Raw genomic sequence first — 22,872 nt, 5'->3', positions numbered from 1 at the left:
GTGTATGCATAATAAAGGACTTACATCCAGAATACAGGCATACCTTGTTTCAGTGCACTTTGCTCTATTGCATTTCATAGATATTGTGATTTTTACACATTGAAAGTTGGTGGCAACCCTGAATCGAGCAAGTCTATTGGCACCATGCTTCCAACAGTATGCACTCATTTTGTGTCTCTGTCATATTTTGGTAATTCCTGCAGTATCTCACACTTCTTCATTGTTATTAAACCTGTCTGGTGCTATGTGATCAATGATGTTTGATGTTACCATTCTAACTGCTTTGGGGTGCCACAAACTGTGCCCAAATAAGATGGCAAACTTAATTGATAAATGTTGTGTATGTTCTGACTTCTCCACCAACCAGATGTTTCCCCATCTCTCTCTCTCTTTCTCTCTCTCTCTCTCCCCCCCTCTCTCTTCTGGCCTCTCTATTCCCTGAGCCACAAAATTTTGAAATTAGGTCAGTTAATAACTCTACAATGGCCTCTGAGTGTTCAAGTCAAGAGTTGCACATCTCTCACTTTCAATCAAAAGCTAGAAATGGTTAAACTTAGGGAGGAAGGCATCTCAAAAGCCAAGATAGGCTGAAAGGTAAAGACCTCTTGTGCCAAACAGTTAGCCAAGTTCTGAATACAAAGGAAAAGCTGTTGAAGTAAATTAAAAGGGCTACTCTAGTGATCACATGAAAAGGAAGTGAAACAGCCTTATTGTTGACATAGAGAACGTTTGAGTGATTTGTATAGCAGATCAAACCAGCCACAACATTCCATTTAGCCAAAGCCTGACCCAGAGCAAGTCCCTAACTCTCATCACTTCTATGAAGGCTGAGAGAGGTGAGGAACCTGCAGAAGTTGGAAGCTAGCAGAGGTTGATCGGTTTGAGGTTTAAGGAAAGAAACCATCTCTGTAACATAAAAGTGCAAGGTGAAGTAGCAAGTACTAATGTAGAATTTGTAACAAGTTATACAGAAGATCTAGCTAAGATCATTGATGAAGGTAAATACACTAAACAACAGGTTCTTGATATAGACAAAGCAGCTTTATATTAGAAGAAGATGCCAGCTAGGACTTTCACAGCTAGAGAAGATAAGTCAATGCCTGGCTTCAAAGCTGCAAAGGACAGGCTGACTCTCTTGTTAGAAGCTAATGCAGCTGTTGATTTTAAGTTCAAGCCAATGCTCGTTTATCACGCTGAAAATCCTAGAGCCCTTAAGAATGATGCTAAATCTGTTGTGCCTGGGCTCCAGAAATGGCATAGCAAAGTCTGGATGACAGCACATCTGTTCATAGCACATTTGTTCATAGATAATTGAGTTTTAGGCCCACTCTTGAGATCTATGGTTCAGAAAAAAAGATTCCTTTCAAAATCTTACTGCTCATTGACAACGTACTTGGCCACCCAAGAGTTCTGATGATGATGTACAAGGACTTTAAGGTTGTTTTCACACCTGCTAACACAACATCCATCTGCAACTAATGAACCCATGGACCAAGGAGATATTTTGACTTTCAAGTTTTATTATTTAAGAAACACATTTTGTAAGGCTCTAGTTGCCATAGAGAGTGATTTCTTCTGATGGATCTGGCAAAGTAAATTGAAAACCTTCTGGAAAAGATTGACTATTCTAGATACCATTAAGAATATTTGTGATTCATGGGGAAGAAGTCAAAATATCAACATTGTATTAGAGTTCTCCAGAGGGATAGAACTGATAGGATATATGCATATATATAAGGGAGCTTATTAAGGAGAGTTGGGTCACACGATCACAAGCTGAAGTCCCACGATAGGTCATCCACAAGCTGGGGAAGAGAGAAGCCAATAGTGTCTCAGTCAGAGTCCAAAAGCCTCAAAAGCAGGGAAGTCAACAGTGCAGCCTTCAGTCTGTGGCTGAAGGTTTGAGAGCCCCCAGCAAACCACTAGTTTAAACCCAAGAGTCCAAAGGCCAAAAAACCTGGAGTCTGATGTCCAAAGATAGGAGTAACAGGAGGAGGCATCTGGCATGGGAGAAAGATGAAAGCCAGAACTCAACAAGCCAGCTTATCCCACCTTCTTCTGCCTGTTTTGTTCTAGCTGCAATGGCAGCTGATTGGATGGGGCCCACTCACATTGAGGGTGGGTCTTCCATTCACAGTCCACTGACTCAAATGTCAGTCTCCTCTGTCAACACCCTGATAGGCATACCCGGAAACAATACCTTACCAGCTATCTAGGCATCCTTCAATCCAATCAAGTTGACACCTAATATTAACCATCACAAATATTAACAGGAGTTTAGAAGAAGTTGATTCCAGCCCTCATGGATGATTTTGAGGGTATCAAGACTTAAATGGAGGAAGGAACTGCAGATGTGGTGGAACTAGCAAGAGAACTGGAGCAAGAAATGGCGCCTGAAGATGTGACTGAATTGCTGCAGTCTCAGGATAAAACTTGAACAGATGAGGAGAGTTGCTTCTTATGGATGAGCAAAGAAAGTAGTTTCATGATGTGGAATCCACTCCTGATGAAGATTCTGTGAACACTGTTAAAATGACAACAAAGAATTTAAAATGCAAAACTAAGTTGGTAAGGCAGTGGCAGACTTTGAAAGGATTAACTGCAGTTTAGATGGAAGTTCTACTGTGGGTGAAGTGCTACCACACAGTATCTCATGTTACAGAGAAATTTTTCATGAATGGGAAATCAGTCAATCAATGCAGCAAACTTTACTGTCTTATTTTTAGAAGTTGCCACATCACTTGATCAGTCAGTAGCTATCAATATTGAGGCAAGACCCTCCACCAACAGAAAGATTATGACTCAAATGTTTGAGGTGGTTGGTAAACTAATTACTCTGGTTGATCATAATACATTGTATATATGTCCTAAAATATTACACTATAACCTATAAATTGTACAATTGTTTCATGTCAATTTAAAATAATAAAAGCAAAAATAAAAGAGATTACAACTAACTGAAGCCTCAGATAATTGTTAGCATTTCTTAGCAATAAAGTATTTTTAAATTAAGGTATGTAAATTGTTTTGTTAGAGAATGCTGTTGCACACTTAGTAGACTACAATGTAAACATAACTTTTATATGCACTGGAAAACCAAGAAATTTGTGTGACTTGCTTTATTATGATATTTGCATTACTGTGGTGATCTGGAACTAAACCCACTATCTCTGAGGTATGCTTGTGTATTAAGAACTACCTACAAATCATAATAAAAAGACAAACAATACAATAAAAAAGCTAAAGACTTGAGTAGACATTTTCCAAACACACAAATGGTCTAGGAACACATGCAAACTATTCATTATTCATCAGGAAAATACAAATGAGAAACTACAGTGTGTTATCACTTTACAATCACTAAGGTGGCTGTAATTACAAAGACTGACAACACCAAAAGTGTGCATGTAGAAAAATTGAGCTCTCATATATTGCTGGTGGGAGTGCAAAAGGGGACAGTTACTTTGGATGACTGTTGATCAGTTCTTTAACTGTTAAGAATACACATTCCCTGGGAGGCTGAGATGGGTGGATCCCCTGAGGTCAGGAGTTCGAGACCAGCCTGCCCAGCATGGCAAAACCCTGTCTCTACTAAAAATACAAAAATTAGCTGAGCGTGGTGGTGGGTGCCTATAATCCCAGCTACTTGGGAGGCTGAAACAGGAGAATTGCTTGAACTTGGGAGGTGGAGATCACAGTGAGCCCAGATCACGCCACTGCACTGCAGCCTGGGCAAAAGAACAAAACTCCATCAAAAAACAAACAAACAAAAAACACCACATTCCCAAGGAATGAACTATTGATACATACAACAACATCGATGAATCTCGGAACAATTATGTTGAGTGAAAAAGAAAAACATCCTCCCAAAAGAGTACATATTATATGATTCCATTTATTTAAGACTCTAGAAAATACAAACTATAGTAAGGGAAAACAGATCAGTGGTTGCTTGGGGGATGGGGATGGGGCTATAGAAGGGAGTGATTACAAAGAATACAGGGAACTTGGAGAGGATGCCGAAAATGCTCATTTTAAATATGAGCCATTTGTTGCATGTCAACTATACCTCAATAAAATGGTTTATTGGTGTATTATATAGAGTGTATGTAATGCATTCAATTTTTTTTTTTTTTTTTGAGACAGTCTCGCTCTGTTGCCCAGGCTGGAGTGCAATGGCACGATCTCAGCTCACTGCAAGCTCCATCTCCTGGGTTCACACCATTCTCCTGCCTCAGCCTCCTAAGTAGCTGGGACTACAGGCGCCCACCACCGTGCCTGGCTAATTTTTTGGTATTTTTAGTAGAGATGGGGTTTCATCGTGTTAGCCAGGATGGTCTTGATCTCCTGACCTCGTGATCCACCCACTTGGGCATCCCAAAGTGCTGGGATTACAGGCGTGAGCCACCGTGCCCAGCCACATTCAATATTTTTTTTAAAAAAGTCACTTTGTTTAAAGTGACTTGAAATAAAACAACAAAAATGAGAACACATGTTCTCTATAAGCCACCAATTCATTCCTAGATATTTATCTGAAAGAAATGAAGACATTTGTTCATACAAAGATTTGTTCAAGAAGGTTTATGACAGTTTTATTCTTACTAGCAAGAAACTGAAAATACCTAACATGTCAATCAACAGGTAAACAGATAAACAATTTGTGGTGCAATCATATAATGGAATATGACTAACAATTTCAAAAACTGACATTCACAGAAGTCTGATTAAATCTAAAAAGGATATATCCCAAATACAAAAGATTACTTTCTTTGTGATTTCATTTATATAAAGTTGAAGAACTTGCAAAACTCACCTATGGTGATAGAATCAGAACAGTGGTTTTCTCTTGGTGGTAGCGAGGTGGGAGGTTGGGTGGCTGGAGGTTGATGACAAATGGTCTGAGAAATTTTCTAGGGTGACAGAAATGTGTTATATCTTAAGTGAGATATTGGTTACATGATGAAGTGGATACTATGGTGCTCTGCTCGGCTGCCCTCTTCAAGGCTGACATGCCCATTCCCTAGCTGCTAGGATAACCCACACCTGCATTTCCGACTGAGCATTGCCCTTGGCCACAGGGAACTGCCTTGCCCAGATATTTCCCTCGCAAGGGCTGGTCCATAACAAATAACTGTCCAGTGCAGAGATTCCAAGACCTGCCCTGCTTGCCTCACTTTAAGACCCTATGAAGAGCCATTCCTTCTTCAAAGCTCCTTATAGAATTAGATAAAGCCTCAGCTGCAGCATCATTGTGGATTAGCTTCTCCCTCTTTCCAATCCAGCCTTCTTCATTTATTTACAGGTTCATTGTTGAAAGTATATACCAGTAAACTTTCTGCACATAATTTTCCACTTCAGCATTTGTTTCTAGAAGATGGAACTACAATTGGTCCTAGAACATGGAATTTAAAATGGGATTTTAAAACTGGACAGCCAGGGCTGTCAATGAGATCCTGTTTTTAGTGGGATGTGGAGCATGAACGGTCCTTAGCAGGCTGCATGGTGTGATGATTACAACTTGTACTGGTGGTGAATGTGGTTAGGACATCAGTGGATGGGGACTCATTAGTAGGTGAACTTGAGTGGAATGAGAAAAGTTGTAACCACAAAGACTGTGGCACCAAGTGGCTGTTGCTGCATGCATGGATTCTTTGAAGACTATAACCAGCTCAGGATGATTAACCACCAGTTCATAAGAAGTGGGTTTAAGAGAAGTTTGACTTCTCAGCCTAGCAAGTCTCCCTCCCAAAGGCCAGAACTCTGGTTCAGAAGGAAAGAGACCCTGATAATTGGGTGTGAAATATCTGCTATGAAAATCTTGAGTGCCTAAATAACCTTGAACCCACTTGGTGTAAGTGGCTCACTGTTACTTGTTAGAAAATAGCACCCCTCCCCTTGCTTGAAGATCATGCAAAAAGCACAAGTAAAATAATTACAAAACAATGTTTGTCCTCACTCAGGATCCCACTGCCTCTCACACCGTCCCCCTTACTGGCAATAAGACCGATAATAAGTGTCAAAGCTTGGATCCAGCTAGTATGTACTGGTGGGTCCCGGGAAGTGTGCATGGGCCCTGCGTGTGCAGGATCAAAAGAGGAGGAAATAAAGTTGGATACAGAAGAGTGTATTGGTATGGGGAACTCTCCAGTATCTAGGATTTAACACCTGGGCAAGGATCCTGAAGTCAGGGCTAATGGGTTGCTAGAATGGCTATTGGAAGCTTGAGAAAAGTGGTGGCCTCCATTAAGTGAAGGAGCACCTGCAGAACTGCCATAGCAGATAGGGAGGAAAGAATCAAAAGCCTGGAAGAATTGGGTATGCTGGAACAGGTATATTTCATAAGGCCAGGAACCTTACCAACTGACCAAGGTTGGGAGGAGGGCCCTGAGAATGTGCTAGAATTGTCATGCAGCTCAATGGTGACTTCCAACAGGAGATGTGAATATGAAACTGAGCTCCTGAGAGCAACGGGGATGGCCAGGTCCCAGAATTATAGAGGGCAGGTGGCAGCTCTTAACCATCAGAAGTAAGCTGGGCACAACTATTGCAATAAGCAGCAAAAGCAGAGTGGTGGCCTTGAGGACAGACCAATGGAGAGATGGAGGTGGTTGACAGAATATTGTGCTCCTAGGGCTGACAGAGTTGGGCAACAAACAAAAGCATTACTTAATATGTGCAACCAAAAGAAGTCAAGGATGAATGGTCAGATGCCTGTGGACAGCAGCCCCAGTGAAAATTCAAGATTCCTGACTGTTCTAAGACATGGAAACAATTGACTGAAATATAGGCCAAGTCGCTTGAAAGAACAATTCTGCAAAGCCACAGCATTCATATTCAGCAGCAATTTTCCCAGTCACTCGGTATTAATTCTCCCAGTCACTCAGTTTTTCCAGTCCTTCCTTTTGGCTACTTATTCAGATAACCATGCAATGAGGAAAGAATAATATATAGATATTTCAGAAATTGTCGGATAACATAAAGTCTTGACTTAGGGAGTTGACATTGATGCCCAGGAGCCTCCAAAGCAACCATGGCCTACCTGTTAGAATTAGCATGTATAAGGAACAGATAATAATGGGAGCCCTGAACCTAGTCCAGCTTGCTGCAGACTCTCTGGGCTCCTGGAACCACCCAGTATCATTTTCCCAATTCCTGAACATGTAATTGGAGTTGTCATACTTGGTAGTTGGCATAACCATTGCTCCTGGATTTTGCCACCTAAACTTCACTTTCTATCTTGAACCACTGTTGGTCCATGAAGAACAGCTTGGACTCAAACCCCTTGGCTCTTCTCAGTTTTAGCTGTTGAACCCACCTAGATTTAGTCTTGAAACCACATCTGCTCTGACTGGCCCAGCCAGAGAGAGACATCCACTCTCGGGGGAGATTGCATACTCTTAAGCCAATGGTCTAAACTTCCTGTTCAAAAATAACCCAGACCTGGCTTGTACATCTTCCATTTTTTGTTTAAAGAGATATTAGAATGTGAGAAATGATATTGCACCCTAAGATCAAGGTTGAAAACATAGAGGAAATAGATCCTGGGCTCCACCAATGCAAGTGCAATGCAAGTAAACATATTCTATATGATACACCAATAACAAAGAGGAATACATAGTTACTTGGAGATGGAATGGGTAGCAGATTTGCTTTTTTTTCAGTACTATCAGTAAACAATAAAATTAGCTACCATTCTTTGAGCAACTATTATGTACCATGAGTGTTCCCGTATGCCTTCTCATCTAATCCTAATGACTACCCTGTGAGGTAAATGGCATGCCCATTTTATAAAGAAGGAAACTGAGGGTCAGAGAGCTGAGAAAAATGACCCAAAGTCATAAAGCTTGTGAGAGGCAGCCAGAATCCCGGCATGCTTTGCTGACTCTGGAACCAGTGCTTTTTCTGCCACACTAAACTGCATTCTGATTACGGAGATTTGCAACCCAAGCACCTTGGAGAAATTGCTTGGCTTCCAGCAACTGGGCTTAAGAAAATATGCCCTTTCTTTCATGTTTTTGAAGACCGAATCCATCATAAAGGGCATTCCTTTAAGACTTTCTGCTTTGAAGTGATAAAAGCTAGATTGAAGGAAGGCTCCCAAGCTCCTGATCTGGGTTCACCCCTGCCCTGGGAGCCAGGAAATGTGATTTCTTCTGCCATCTCTTTCATTTATGGTACTTGCTCTGCTTCTTGGGTCTCCAGTGATTTTTTTTTTTTTTCTTAAGAAAAGAAGATAGCTTGGGTTAATTTCCAGTTCTCCACAATTTATCTGTACTGAGCTGGAAGAGTGTTGAGTGGGAAAGGGCTTCCTTGTCCACGAGGGCCTCGCAGCTCTTCAACACCCACCACTTCTGCCTCATGTCAAAGGCAAGCAGATCGGTTTATTAAATAGCTGTCAAACTGAATGAGCGAGCACCGAGAACACACAGAGGGAAGATTGGATTAGAGGGAGAGGACATGCCACGCTAAACAAGGGTACAGATTTATGGCCTTGGCCATGCAGCCTCAGAAATGACGCCCAAGATAGATATGTGCTGGGGGCGGCTGGGCCAGGGAAGTGAAGTACGACATTCACCTGGAAGGACTGAGGCATAAGGTGTTTCTAGTGAGCACGCTTTTCCTTCCTGGCACTCAGAGCACTTGTAATTAGCATATAAGTAATGACATGTGTTTATTTGGTAAATGACTCTCTTCCTCATCAAAGTATAAGCTTACCCAGGGTAGGGGCTGCTGGAGCCTATTCACTTCTATTTTCTAGTGAGGGCACACAGCTGGCATCATGATGAGATATGCTGGGAACATTAACTCCACTGAAGACAGCAACTCCTAGACTGTCACTAACTTAGAAAATACGGATGATACTTTATTCACCAAAGGGAATTCACAAACTTGGGTTCTAACTGACACTTTCATAGATCGCTCCTGTCCACTTTTCATAGCCCCCACAGATGAGAGGCAATTTGAACTAAAGAGGAAAACAAAGTGACAGATACTTGCTAGTCAATGTCACTTTAAGCCCAGTGGAAACAGAAATTAATGATTACTGAAGGCATTTTGGAAGAACTACTGGACTAGATTCTTGCCCTGGAGGGGCCTAGACTATAGCTGAGAAGAAGCAGTCATGGTATTTCCCATTCCAACATCTTTCTTTTATTTGTCATCATCTGGGATTATATCTCAGTGTTCACCTCTTCCATATGGCTTACATGTGTGGTGAGGGAAATGTCCCCACTCTTGGCTCTAGGAGCGGGGACACCTCTGCCTCAGGCTTACACTAATCGATATAATATCATCCACTCACCACAGCAATGGATGCAGTTATGGTTACATGGTCTAATTTGGGCCAATGAGAAGGGAGACTATATGGACTAAGGGTTTCCTTACTTCTCTGAGAGAACTTCCAGAACTATCATTCTTTTTCTCTCTGAATGCAGGAGAGGAAACATATTCCTTACCTCTCTGTCTCTATCTGACTCAGTTCCATATCATCCTCATATATGTACTGATTGGTGGAAACTAAACGCACCCAGAACCCCAGAAGCAGGGAATCTGGGAAATGCAGTCTTTGACTTTCCAGCCTCTTCAGGATTGGAAGGTACTAGAAGGGGTTGGAATGAACATTGAATGAGCCAGTTTGCAGCATCTGCTGTATCACCTTCTTTGTTACTTTAAGAGTAGTGACTATTGGTCATGTTTTTGAAATCCACAAGAACTTCGAATAGTGAGCAAACGAGTTAAGAATGTAAGTATGGGGAATTGGGACTGTCTTTGAGTAGAAAAATTACATTCATGTTTCATGTTTATTTCCTGGGTATTAATTTTAGAAAAACAATAATCTTATAAAAGTGACAAACCAGATAACTGACGACTACAGCAACCATTTAAGTGTGAAGGGTGGTATCCTGGAAGGGGCCAGTTCAGAAGGAAACAAACTCTCAGACTGAGCCATATCGCTCTTGTAGAATTGGGGGACCTTGTGGTTAGAATTTTTGTAGTTGCTTAAATCAGAGATACCCAAATGCTGATTTAAGCAGAATGGGGCTTTATTACTAAGGCAGAGTGGTGTTTGAAAGAACCCTGGGCAGAGGAGCATTACTGCCAGGGCTGTCTGTCTCTCCTCTTTCCTTTCTTTCCTTCACCTTCTGCATTCTCCTTTGTATCTACAGATTGGCTTCCTCTGCCTCCCCAGGTGCCTAGGGGACGGGGAAGGTGGGGTGTGGGGAATGGAGAGGTGGGGGGTGGAAGCAAGGTCATGACAGCTCTTGAGTTTCTGTAGCCTTCTCTCTCCCTTCCATGGAAGGGACACTGCATGGTCCAACTGGGGTTCAGGCTGACCCCTGAGGCAATCAATCAGGTCCCAGGAGGAGGGATGGGGGCAATTTGCAGGTACCAGGCTCACCTCTATGAATCTGAGAATGGTGATGTGAGGTATGTTAGCCTCGCGGGCGCCTGTCATTTCCCACATTGGTGCAAGCGGGATGTGGATTGGCCAGGCATGAGTTAGCAAGGGAGAGGAAAGCATCCATGATGATGCAGAGGCTTCTGGTCTGAGGAACAGGATGTAGCACCACTTCTCTGGATGCAGGGGTAAGGTGCCTGGACTGAAGTGGGAGCCTTTGGAACTAGAGCAATATGGGCTAGGACAGAAGCAGTTGAAGACTGAGGTCACTGAGCACGGCATCGATGGCTTTACTCATGTTTGAAGTGGCCTGAAGATCCTTTCAACCCCAGTAAAATAGAGAATGGTGATGTGGCCAGTTGGGGAACAATCAGATATCTGTGAGATTAGGAAAAACCTAAGGCTCAGGGGACCTCTTAAAGCCTCCCTACAAGAGAGTCACCCCTTTTGGTCCTAGAACATAGGCCTGAGCCCCCAAACCAGACTCAAATGTGGGGAAGGCAGGGCAGAGTGGGGTCAATAGCTACTTGCATGGCTACCTGTTGGCTTTGTGCCCTGAAGAAAGAGGAGATTTTAAGTGTGGGCTGAGCATGAGGAGGGAGGCTGCCATCATTTTATAAAAGTTGTGTGATTATAAGCAAAGTGGGGAGCGGGATCCAGGGGAGCAAGAGTGGCATATGCTGTTCCTCTCAACACCCATAGCAGACATGGTTAATTGGCCAAGGAGCTATTTCCCATAGAGCCCTGAGAGCATCCTTCTCAGCACAGGGCTCTGGGCAGCCTCTGACAATCCATCAGTACATGGGACAACCTGCATCTGCTCAACCCCATCTAGGCAATGGCTGGCAGAGGAGGCAGGTGAGTCTGGGCCAACACGGCTGAGCCATATATTTTGTGGAAAACTAAGAGGGTTGTGACAACCATAAGTGTGATTCCAACACAAAATTTTAGCTTCAATATGAAGGTGGCTTAACGTTCTAACCAGTGTTGGCTTAGTGCTGGAGATTTTGCTAAGTGCTGGTTCACAAAATTTCATTTCATCTTCACAGCAACTCTATAGGGCTAGTTATTATTACTAATGCAGCATCTCCTACTCATGTTTACAGATGAGGGAACCGAGATCTGGAGAAGAGAAATGTCCTATCCAAGTTCACCCAGCTGGGGTCAGTTCTCCTGTTTCACCTAGAATTGGATGTTCCAACTCCTGGTGAGTGTTCTTTCCACTACCCCAAACATAGTTTGATTTGAGACTAGATTCTTCTGCTGTTTCCCAGTAAAGAGAATTTCCCCAAACATCTGTGCCGTGTGATAGCCCTTTAGGGTCTTGACTCTCCAAGTGTGGTCTTCAGATTAGTAGCATCAGCATCCCATGAGTGCTTGGCACAAATGCAGTGTCCAGCTCAATCCCAGAGCTCCCAAACTGCATCTGCAATTAAACAAGACCCCCTAGGATCCAAGTTTGAGAAGCTTGACAAGGCACCAGCCCTTCCAAGTGGTCCAACCTGGCAGAAAGGGTTCTACAGGCAAACAAGTTTAGGAAACACTGAATCCTATCCTGTTCTTTTACACATCAGCAAAGTAAAGGCTTGGAAGGGCCCTAAAGTAAATTTTTAAAACTTTGCTCGACTGGGTGTTTTCTAAATTTGCTTGTACATAGATTCTGGATTCTGTATGAATAGCATTTATTCATATCCCACGGATTTACTGTTTCACAAAAAAGTTTCACATGTAGACACAGACTAACCAGATGAACCCCTGCTTGTGTGTGCACTAAAAATAATGGAAAGAAAATGCACCAAGGATTGATCTAGTAGTCAATTCTTTATCGTTCCCTTAAGGAGATAGCAGCACTGCCACTTTAAGGGCACCAATATTATAAAATGAAAAAAAAAATGTACTCAGAAAGGGAAAACAAAAGCAATCTGTGAGGGAAAAAAGAAGGTCATAATTTGGTTTGGGCAGGAGCACTTGACCAAGAGAAAAGTGGATGAAAGAATAGTTGTTTCATTAACCTATTGCAATTTCTTATAGCCTGCCACTCATGAACACAAAGCAGCATAAAATTGGGTCAGAGGCTATTTTCTACTGACTAGTTTACATTAGTGATCTCATTTTATTTCTACAGTAAACCTTTAAGGTAGATATTAGTATCCTCATTTTACAGATGAAGAAACAGGGATTCAGGAAGATTCAGTCATTTATTAAGAATTGTGCAGCTAATGAGCCAGAACTCAACCCCACACTTGGTGACTCAGGAGTCCAGGCGCTTTAGCCATTACATGATTTTCTGCAGAAAACAGTGGAAGCCTGAGCCCCTGAAAGACTGTGTCTGATCTCAGCCTGGAGTCCTAGGAGAGGGTGCCGGAGGCCAGGCACTCTGTGAACTGTTCTTGCGGATTGTCAATCTCCCTGTGATTGACATGCTCCTCGGCACCAGCGCTGGTATCTGTCTCTCCTCCTGCGTGGGCTGCTCTAGGGTCTGGGTCATCACACGTCTGACACAGCAATTAGCTTGCTGTACTTCATCCTCCCGCTTGCCTCCAGCCCCCGCTTCCCCCCAGCCCAGATTAATGGAGAGGAGCTGCTGCAGCCAGGCAGTCAGCCACTCCCACCTGAATGTGAAATAGATCACAGAACAAAGAAATGAATAGAGAGAATTGGGGAGTAAGGAGGGGGCCAACAGCTACATCACCTGTTTTTAAGCAACAACTGCTTTTGAAGTCACTGATTGCAGAGAAGGCCAGGCCCAGTTTGGCCTAGTTTGGTGATCACTAATTCAATTACTTAATTCTCAAGGAAAACATTTGCTCCAATAAACAAAAACAGAATAAACCACAAGACTTAAATGTCTCCTTTTAGTGAGCTTCAGTCCCAGGCCTGATCTGCAAAAGGAAAGCAGCTGGAGAGAAGCGCACTCAAGATGGACACTGATAGTGTAAACAGTGATAACAGAAATAACCAGTATCAAGTTATCAGTGCTATTCTAACAGTTGTGCATATTTGAACCCATTTAATCTTCACATAAACCTTCTGAGATAAGCACTGTTATCATCCCCATTTTCCAGATGATAAAACTGAGGCCTATATACTTCACATCATTTGTGCTTAAGGTTACACTGCTGGCAGGTACTGGTTAAACATCCAGAAGACAGACTCGGGACCCAGACTGTCTGAGTTCAAATCCTGCTCTGCTGTGGTTTTCTCACTGGAAAAACGAGGTGTTATTAGATGCCTCTCTGCCAAACCTCAGTCATTTCTTAACACTTTCACATTCTTGGGCCAACTCTCATTCAATAAGTACTATGATTTTCTTAAAGCTTTTTGTGAGCTAACTCTGTTTTTGAAAATTTAAATAACTGTATTTCAAAAGAAACACATCAAAAAAATAGATTGAAAACTAGTATCTCTTGTTTCAAATAGATGGTGTTTATGAAAATGAATATTACAAAAAAAATACAATTACCTGGATCTAAGATATAGATCTGTTTCTTCCTTGTTACCAAGAGAGGTTAACAAGTACTACTAACTAACAAGTGTTAGAAAGACACAGGAGACCTCGTGGCCCCAGTCTACAGTTTTCCTCCCGGAAATAATCAGAAGTATTGAAAGAGAACAGAAGAGGAAATGCCTTGCGCGGGATCACAGGTTGGGGGAAATGTCGCATGGCTTGTTTCTCACCTCTTTCTCCCACACAAGACTAAAACAGCATGGCAGAGGGCTGGCCCCCAAAAGCTTAAAGAGTTCTGTGTGGGCAGAGGTACCTGTAGCTGTGGCCAGGCCCCATCAGGTGGGCTGCATGTCAAACTTATAAAGAGAGCTTGCAATGAGTGTACCGCCTTTGTCCCATTCAAAAGGGATCTTCCAGCAAGGTGGCCCAAGCTCATCCAAGTAGTGCTATGGTAGCAGTTAAGAACAATATATCCAGCCTGCCCTTCCTTTCAGGCATATGAGAGGATTATACTCTGGCCTCCACCCTTTGATATAACACATGGCTGTTTGACTTGCTTTGGCCAGTGAAATGAGAGGTTATGTGCTTCTTCCTGGTGGAGGCATTTAAGAGCAGGTGCACAATTCTACATGCTCTCTCCTCGACTGAGACAGTGAGTCCTAGGTCTCATGTAGAGAGGGCAGCACGAGAAGATGGAGCCTGCATCAGCCTGTGTCCCTGAGTGGCCACTATATGGGGCAAAGCATTCCCCTGCCCCACCCCAGCTCCCTACTGAACCACAAGGACATTTGTATTGTTTTAAGCCACTTTGATTTAGGGGCCTTTTGAGACCAAACATAAACCAGCCTCTGCTGACTGCTTGGGGATGAAGCTCTTACATTGGCTGCTAAGGCTACAGATCCAGGCCCCTGTGGTCTGGCAGGCTGTTTCTTAGAGCTGGTGGTCCCCTCCTTTGTCACAGCACTGCCTCTTCACCACCAGTGAAGCTGCAAATCCACTGATGCCTCCAGTGCCATCTGCAGCCACAATCCTGCCAACTCTGCACATCAGGCTCCTACCGACCCTGGGACCCTGAGCCCCCCAGTACCCCTATTCCTGGGTACTGGTCCCTGACCATTCAGTTTGATCACCAGAAATTTGGAAAATGAGACAGCTCCCCACTATCTGTGTGCTACCCTCAGTGAGGTGTGCCCCATAAGAGAACGTGCTTGGGCACCAAAGAATTCCAGCCTGTAGAGATGGAGCTCTTTGGATTCATACATGCAACCCCTTCCCCCAACAGCAAACACAACACCAGACTGGCTGGGCCTGTTTCCACACTTTGTCCCAAACCTCCATGTCCTCAGTCTCCATCAGGCCATCCCCATGCATCAGATATGTTTATATATGTTGAACCACAGTGATCTTCTCCCCTGGAGTCTCCTCAGCTGCTATGAAAAAATCAGCATTCATGAATGGACACTTGGAATGAACATCTGAGTGTCTGTCCTTGCCCATCCAGGACACCCTGTCTATATTGGCCCTGCCTACCATTTCTATGTACATCATGCCTTATTCTTTCTCCTAGACCGGAGGCCCCATGAAGAAAAGAAATCAGTCTTGATTATGTTTGTATCTGTCTGGTGACCTACTGCTGCATAAGGAGCCACCTGAAGCTTACGCCATAAACCAAAAACCATCTGATTATGCTCCTGGATTCTGGATGCTTCCATGAATTCAGACAGGGCACACTAGGGTATCAAGAACCGTAAAGGGTTTGAGATTTTTACCCTATTTGCAAAGTAACAAGCTAGCCTGCCACAGTTTCATGGATGCAGGTAGAAAATGTGAGATTCCCGAGTCAGAGACAAAGGACTTTATTACTTACAGCAACAGCAGTAGCCTGAGTATCAGCATTTTCTTGTGTCAGTTCCCTGAGGCCCAGTTCCCACAGGATGATGCAAAGAGGGCCAGGTGACACCTGCACACACAGTGGGTGGCATTCTGAGAGAGGAACCCTGAGCATAGGGACCTGAGTCTTTTATAACGAGAAGTAAGCATGTCTATCTTAAGCCACAGGGAGATGATCTTTATTACACAAGGTGCTATCTCTGTTTTCCAAGGCTGTAAGCAAACCTGCCCTTTGCTCCACAACCTCTTTTTTCCATGGTTGCTCACTGTAAAAGTGCCTTCTAGGGGATAATCTGGAATAAAGGCAACCAGCACCTTTGCTTACAAGATGTGCAGAATTGCATGAGATCCATGGAGAAATGTCTCCCAACATGGCGATAGCTTTTTCCCGCTCTAGAATGTCCGGGGCCTCAGCTGGGAAGACTCACATGGCTGGGGGCTTGAGTTATATGGAAGTTTTTCATCCACACATCTAATGCTGGGCCAACTTGAAGCTGTGCTCAGCTGGGACTGTCCACTGAACAGAGTGTGGAAACATACTTTCTGTGGTTGGGATTCTCACATCATGGCAGCTGCATATAAGAGCAACATTCCAAGGGCACTCATGTGGGGAACATTTGAACCACAGAAACCAGAGAGGAATTGCATGACCTTGTATCACTAGCCTCAAAAGTCACAAAGTATGACTTTGCCAAATTCTATTGATTGTAAGCCAACCACTAAGGGCAGCTCAGATTCAAGGGGAGGAAAATTAGACTTAGTCTCTTGGGGGGAGTGGCAAGGCTGTACTGGAGAAGAGCACATGGGTTAGAATGTTGTTGTTGCCATCTTTGGAAAGCATGCCCCTAGAGTATAGTATCAACCCGTCTGTGCTCATTGCAAAAATAAAGATACTCTGATCTATACAAAGAATCACCTTAAGTGCTGCAAAATCTGAGAGAGAAAAAAAGACCCAGGCTAAACATCTATGGAGCTGTGTTCTAGTTTCTGTTATACCACAAAACTACCTGGCAGTGGCCTTGGGCAAGTCTCTTAACTGACTGAGCTTCTGTGTCCTCAGTGCCTTGGGAAAGCACCTGAAACATAAAGAAATCTGTCCTTCCCAAGTCACAGGGTTGTTGTGAATGTCACATGAGAGGGACGGTTGTGTGAGAGTCTTGCTCCATGCTAAGCAAACAGGCAAGGGGTTCTAGGGATGATCTGCCATGTGACTGTCTGGGGTAGAGTGTCTGCACACCATCTGCATTGGAAGCTGTCCTGGGTCCTTACTGAGTGAGAAGCACACAGCTTCAAAATTAATAATGTAACCGAAGCCTTTTAATTCCTTTAATTGAGTTACCCAGGAGGAGCAATAGGAGCACCTGGCTTTCTGCCCTCCAAGGGCTAGACAACAACAAAAGGATTAAGTGTACCATTAAATTGCTTCTAGGCTTTTCCTAACCAGGGGCCTCCTCCACCTAGTAAAAAGAGAATTTAAGAAAAAATGGGGAGGGGGGAGATCGAACAGCAGATAAGATTGTGGAGGGAGATGTGAGGAGCAGAAAGGATAATTGACCCTGAATGGCAGAGGCCCATATCTCACTACCGAATATACAGTTGCTGACTGCAGTGGGACTCAGAAATGAGTTCATGCAGCTTCCTGTGTGTTCAAAAGTTGGAATCTTGGGACGGAGGATGGGGAAGAGAGAAGCTGAGGTGCAGAGAGGAGAAGCCAATTGCCCAGGAGGGCGTGGCCTGGAGGGGGAGAAGCAAGACTTCACTCAAGACTATTTGGCTCCGAAGCCCAGCATCCTCCTGGTTGCCTTGATTTCTCTGCCTCATGGCAGGGGTGAGGGTGGGTGGAGAAGTGGAGGGGAGTGGATGAAGACAGAAACTGGAGTAAGCAGGGGCTGCCCCAGCTTGCCAGTCAGGGGCTCCTGGCCAGGAGGCACTCTGCCATGTCCCCAGTATAAATAAGGCTGACACAGAGGAAGAGGCAACAGACAGGCAGAGGGCAAGCTGCCTACCCAAGGGGGTGAGCTCTTTGGTTTTACACATGCAGCCCCCTGTGCATGTATTTTTATGGCTGCTATCTTTATAGCTTGAGAGTGATATGTTCTGGGCAAAGTGCTCTCTCCAGACCTGGCCTTGGTCTACTCGTCCTGACATGCACCACACTGCTGCATTTACAGTTCTGTTGAGAAAGTATTTGTTGAGCATTTGTTATGTGCAAGGCACTTGCCTGCCTCTGGGGATGAACGATGAATATGGTTTCCTTGCTCTGGATGAGTGCCCAAATTAATAGGAGATCATTTCCATTCAGACTGATAAGTGGTGTCATGGAAGGAAGCAAAATAAAAACATCCAGGCTCACTGGGTTGGGGATGGTTGGGCAAGACTTCTTGGAGGAGGCATCAGCTTGGTCGAGTCCTGAAGGACAAGAGATGAGAAGCAGAGGAGACCATGAATATGTCATGGTGGTGTGGAAGACAGGTCCTGAGTTCCTGAGGTCCTAAGTACCACTGCTATGGTATGAACGTATACCACGTTTCCCTATGTCTTTGTCTCTGTCAATTAGAATACCTTTAATGTTGAGTAGTAGAATACCCAACACAAATAGGCTTAAACAATAAGTGGACAACTATGTAGATGTAAAAATGAAAAAGAGGCCATAACTACAGAGAGTAGAGACTTTAAAAATCTTAAGAGAAAATGAAATGAAGTACTCAGTTTTCTAGAAAAATAGAAATGAAATTGACAAAGAAATATTCATGATGGATGCATCATGAATAATTAATAGATAAAAGTCCCCTTGGCAAAAAGAACATCAGACGGTGGGACTGGTATACAAACTGATAATTGAAAGCAAAGGGAGAAATAGACAACTAATTTTGTAGTCTTCTTAACAACACTGAACAAAGAAAATACCAAGAAATAATTTTAGATTGATATCACAATGAACATATATGAAAAAAATTTTACATAAAATATTAGTAAATTAAACTGAGTAATGAATTTAAAATATCTCAGGAATATAAATATGGTTTAACAAAAAAGTCATGGAGTAATGGAAGAAAACCATATAATTTCCCCTATAAATACAGAAAAAGTATGTAATAAAATTTCATAGCTATTTATGATATGAAATCCTTAGCAAACCGTAAATTCAAGAGAACTTCCTTAACCTGTCACAAAAATCCAGGGCAAATATTATACTTGATGGTGAAACTGTAGACAGCAAAAACAAGTCAGCAAAAACAAGGAGGCCTGTTATTACCTCTTCTGTTCCACATCATACTGATTTTCTCACCAATGCAATAGAACAAAGGAAAAATTTAAGATATAAAAAAGAGTAGGAAGAGGTAAATTACTACTATTCATAGATTAAATAGAAAATCCAAGAGGATTATAAACTATTAGAACTTTTAAGATTTTAACAAGATTAATTGATGCAAGATCAATATACAGTGATCAGCAGTATCCATGTTTACATGAAACAACAAATTAGAAAATAGACTAGAAGTAGGCTTTATACCCACAAAACTATAAGTTGACTAGAAGTAAATCTAACAAAAGATACAAAAATCATCTATGAAGAAAATATAAAATGGCACTGGATGATGTGGAAGATAAATAAAGAGGTATACCATTTTCATGGACAGAGACAATATTAATAAATCTCATGCAGATGTAAATTCCCCTCAAGTTCATCTATGAATTCAATGAAATCCCAAGTAAAGAACCCACACATTTTTCCCATGACATGCTAGTTGATCCTAAAAGTAACATGGAAAAAAGAACAGCCTAGAATAGCCAGGCATTTTTGAAGAAGAAAGTGTGGAAATGTTCCCTATAGAGTGATCTAGGCTTATTATAAAACTCTCATAATAAAGACAATGTGGCATTGGTAGGGATGACACTACAAAGGTGTAAACAGACCCCCACGAATGCATGGAAGCATTGTCTGTGGAAGATATGGCATCACCAGTCACTGCGGAAAGGGTATTCTGTTTATTGAATGTGCCAGGCCAGTTGGTTATCTGTACCAATAGAACTTGGATTTCGACCTTAAAAAATACACGAAAATAATTCCAAGTGAATTAGAGATCTAAACATGAAAAGTAAAACATTGAGGAGAAAATGAAGAAAAAAATTTTAACACAGGTACAGAAAAGAATTTCTTAAATAAAATACAGTTAACAGAAACTATAAACAGTTTGATAAATCTTTAAGATATGTTAAAGTAAAATATTGTTGTTATGGAGAATGATACCATGAATATAATGAATATTGTATTTATATCGGGAAATAGAAATGTGATATTTGTATGCATACAACCTTCAAAACATTAGTATGTAAATCATATAAAGAATTTATTAACAAAAACTCTATAGAAAAGTAGGCAAAAAAATATTGTGGCAGAGATGGTGAACTTTCTTCTAGCATCCTTCTCCTGTTATTCCATGTGATTATAGAACACCTGGAGTTTTTGCTTACAAATGGCTGCCCTGCCAAATACTGCATTTTCCAGCTTCCTTGTAGCTAGATGTGTCCACAGGACTACACCTGGGCCAATCAGATGTTAGCGGAAGTAATGTGGGCATTTCCTAGTCAGGTATTTTGAAAAAGGCATTATTTGCATAGCACTTGGACTCTTCCCACCCTCTTCTTGTAGGCTGCAGTGGAGACCTTTTTTTTTTTTTTTGGCATTAAAACAAGCTTATTGAATTTGTATAACATACATTTTGAATTGTATAATAATGTTAGAAAGTTAGAAGAATGCATAATTTCTTTTTGTTTATTTTATTATTTTATTTTTATTTCCATAGGTTTTTGGGGAAACAGGTGGTGTTTGGTTATATGAGTAAGTTCTTCAGTGGTTATCTGCGAGATTTTGGTGCACCCATCACCTGAGCAGTATACACTGTACCCAATTTGTAGTCTCTTATCCCTCACCCCCTTCCCACCTTTTCCCCTAAGTCCCCAAAGTCCATTGTGTCATTCAGACTTTATTGAAGGCTAGGAGTCATCTGGTGAACTGAGAACGTACCCTAGGAATGGGATGGTAACAAGGCGGAAGGAATTTGGATCCTGGGTTACTTGCTGCAGCAGAGCTGCCTACCTATCCCAGTTGTCCCACTCACCTCCACACTGTTATGCAAGTGAACAAGAAACTTCTGTGCTGTTCGAGTCCCTGGAATTGAAGGTCTTTGTTATGCCAATTTTACTTATAGCCCTACTAACACAGGCAGGACAAAGAAATTCACAGAAATGAAACTTGAATGGCAAATAAAATGCTCAACTTCAAGAGTAATAAGGAAAATGCAAAGGGAAATGGAAATGAGATGATATTTTGTTCTCATCAGCTTGGCAAAAAAAAAAAAGTCCCACAATACTGAGTTTATATTAATATTATGGGCTTGTTCATAGAAATGCTGCAGTTTTTAATAGAAGCAATAATGAAACAAAACAAAAAAATCAGAAACCACGTAAAGGTCTGCTTGTATATTATTATTTAAATAAAGAAAGCTATGGTTACAGGTACTGCAGGTGGGCTGTAGGTTGTTGTACCTACAGCAATTTGGCAATATCTTCATAGATAGATGATAGATAGATAGATAGATAGATAGATAGATAGATAGATAGATAGATAGATAGATGAATAATATGGGTTGAATTGTGCTTCTCCCCAAAATTCTTATGTTGAAGTTCTAACCCCTAATACCTCAGAATGTGACCTCACTTGGAAAGATGGTCATGGCAGATGTCGTAAGTCAAAATGAGGTGGTTAGATTGGGCTCCCATCCAATAAAATAAAAATTTGGACACAGAGACAGACTTACATAATGGGAAGAGGATTTGAGAAGACACAGGGAGAAGACAGCCCCCTGTAACGCAAGGAGAAAGGCCTGGAACAGATACTTCCCTGACCAATGTCAGAATGAACCAACGCTGCTAACACTTTGATTTTGTACTTCCAGCCTCCAGAACAATGAGAAAACGAATACCTGTTGTTTAAATCACCCAGTTTTTGTACTTTGTTATGGCAACCCTAGAAAACAAATTCACCTTGACTCAGCAATGCTCCTTGTAGGTCTATACCTGGAGAAACTCTCGCAGGACAGCACCAGAAGTTATGTATGTTCAGCGAAATATTGTCATAATGAAATAGTGGGCATTCATCCATATTTTTCAATAAGAAGATGAACAAATAAAGTATATTAACACAATGGAAAATGATGAACTGCTAGCATCTCAAATCAGTAAGGATTTTAAAAAGTAAAATTAAAAAATCTTTCACATTGTATATGTATATCTCAGCCTCCCAAGTAACTGGGACCACAGGCACACACCACCATGCCCAGCTAATTTTTAAAATTTTTGTAGAGACAGGTCCTATATTGTCCAGGTTGATTTTGAACTCCTAGGCTCAAGTGATCCTCGCACCTCAGCCTTCCTAAGTGTTGAGATTACAGGCATGAACCATTGCACCTGGCCTGTGATTTAATTGTATTAGGTGATTTTCTGCCCATGTATATAGAGATGGGGTCTCACTCTGTCACCCAGGCTGAAGTGCAGTGGCATGATCCCAGCTCACTGTAACCTCTACTTCCCAAGGTCAGGCGATCCTGCCACCTGTGCCTCCCGAGTAGCTGGGACCACAGGCTTGTACTACCACACCCCGCTAACTTTTTTTGTATTTTTGGTGAAGACAGGGTTTCATTATGTTGCCCAGGGTGGCAAAAGTATTTTTAAACAAAATTTAAAAACAAAATTAAGACACATGTGGCTGAGAAAAAATATTTGCAAAATATGATAGGAAAGGGGTTTTTATTAGTTTTTCTATTAATATAAAAAGCCCTTATAAAACAATAAGAAAAAGATGGCCGGGCATGGTGGCTCACACCTGTAATCTCAGCACTTTGGGAGGCCGAGGTGGCAGATGACCTGAGGTCGGGAATTTGAGACCAACCTGACCAACATGGAGAAACCCTGTCTCTACTAAAAATACAAAATGAGCCTGTTGTGGTGGCACATGCCTGTAATCCCAGCTACTCGGGAAGATGAGGCAGGGAGGCAGAGGTTGTGGTGAGCTGAGATTGTGCCATTGCACTCCAGCCTGGGCAAGAAGAGCAAAACTCTATCTCAAAAAAAA

At 42.2% G+C, this 22,872-nt stretch overlaps 1 long non-coding RNA gene across 1 annotated transcript in view; it reads left to right on the top strand.

The window, feature by feature from the left end:
- Positions 1–11,498: 11,498 nt before the first annotated feature.
- LOC105517591 overlaps positions 11,499–22,872 on the top strand; it is a 28,271-nt gene continuing 16,897 nt past the window's right edge. The window contains exon 1 of the long non-coding RNA XR_001002692.1: positions 11,499–11,606. This is a non-coding gene — a long non-coding RNA (uncharacterized LOC105517591). The remainder of the gene's footprint in view (positions 11,607–22,872) is intronic.

Source organism: Colobus angolensis, unplaced genomic scaffold, assembly GCF_000951035.1.
Source record: "Colobus angolensis palliatus isolate OR3802 unplaced genomic scaffold, Cang.pa_1.0 Scaffold302, whole genome shotgun sequence".
Classification (NCBI taxonomy): Eukaryota; Metazoa; Chordata; class Mammalia; order Primates; family Cercopithecidae; genus Colobus; species Colobus angolensis.
The sequence above is the reverse complement of the archived record's forward strand: the minus strand, read 5'-3'. Positions and strand labels throughout refer to the sequence as shown.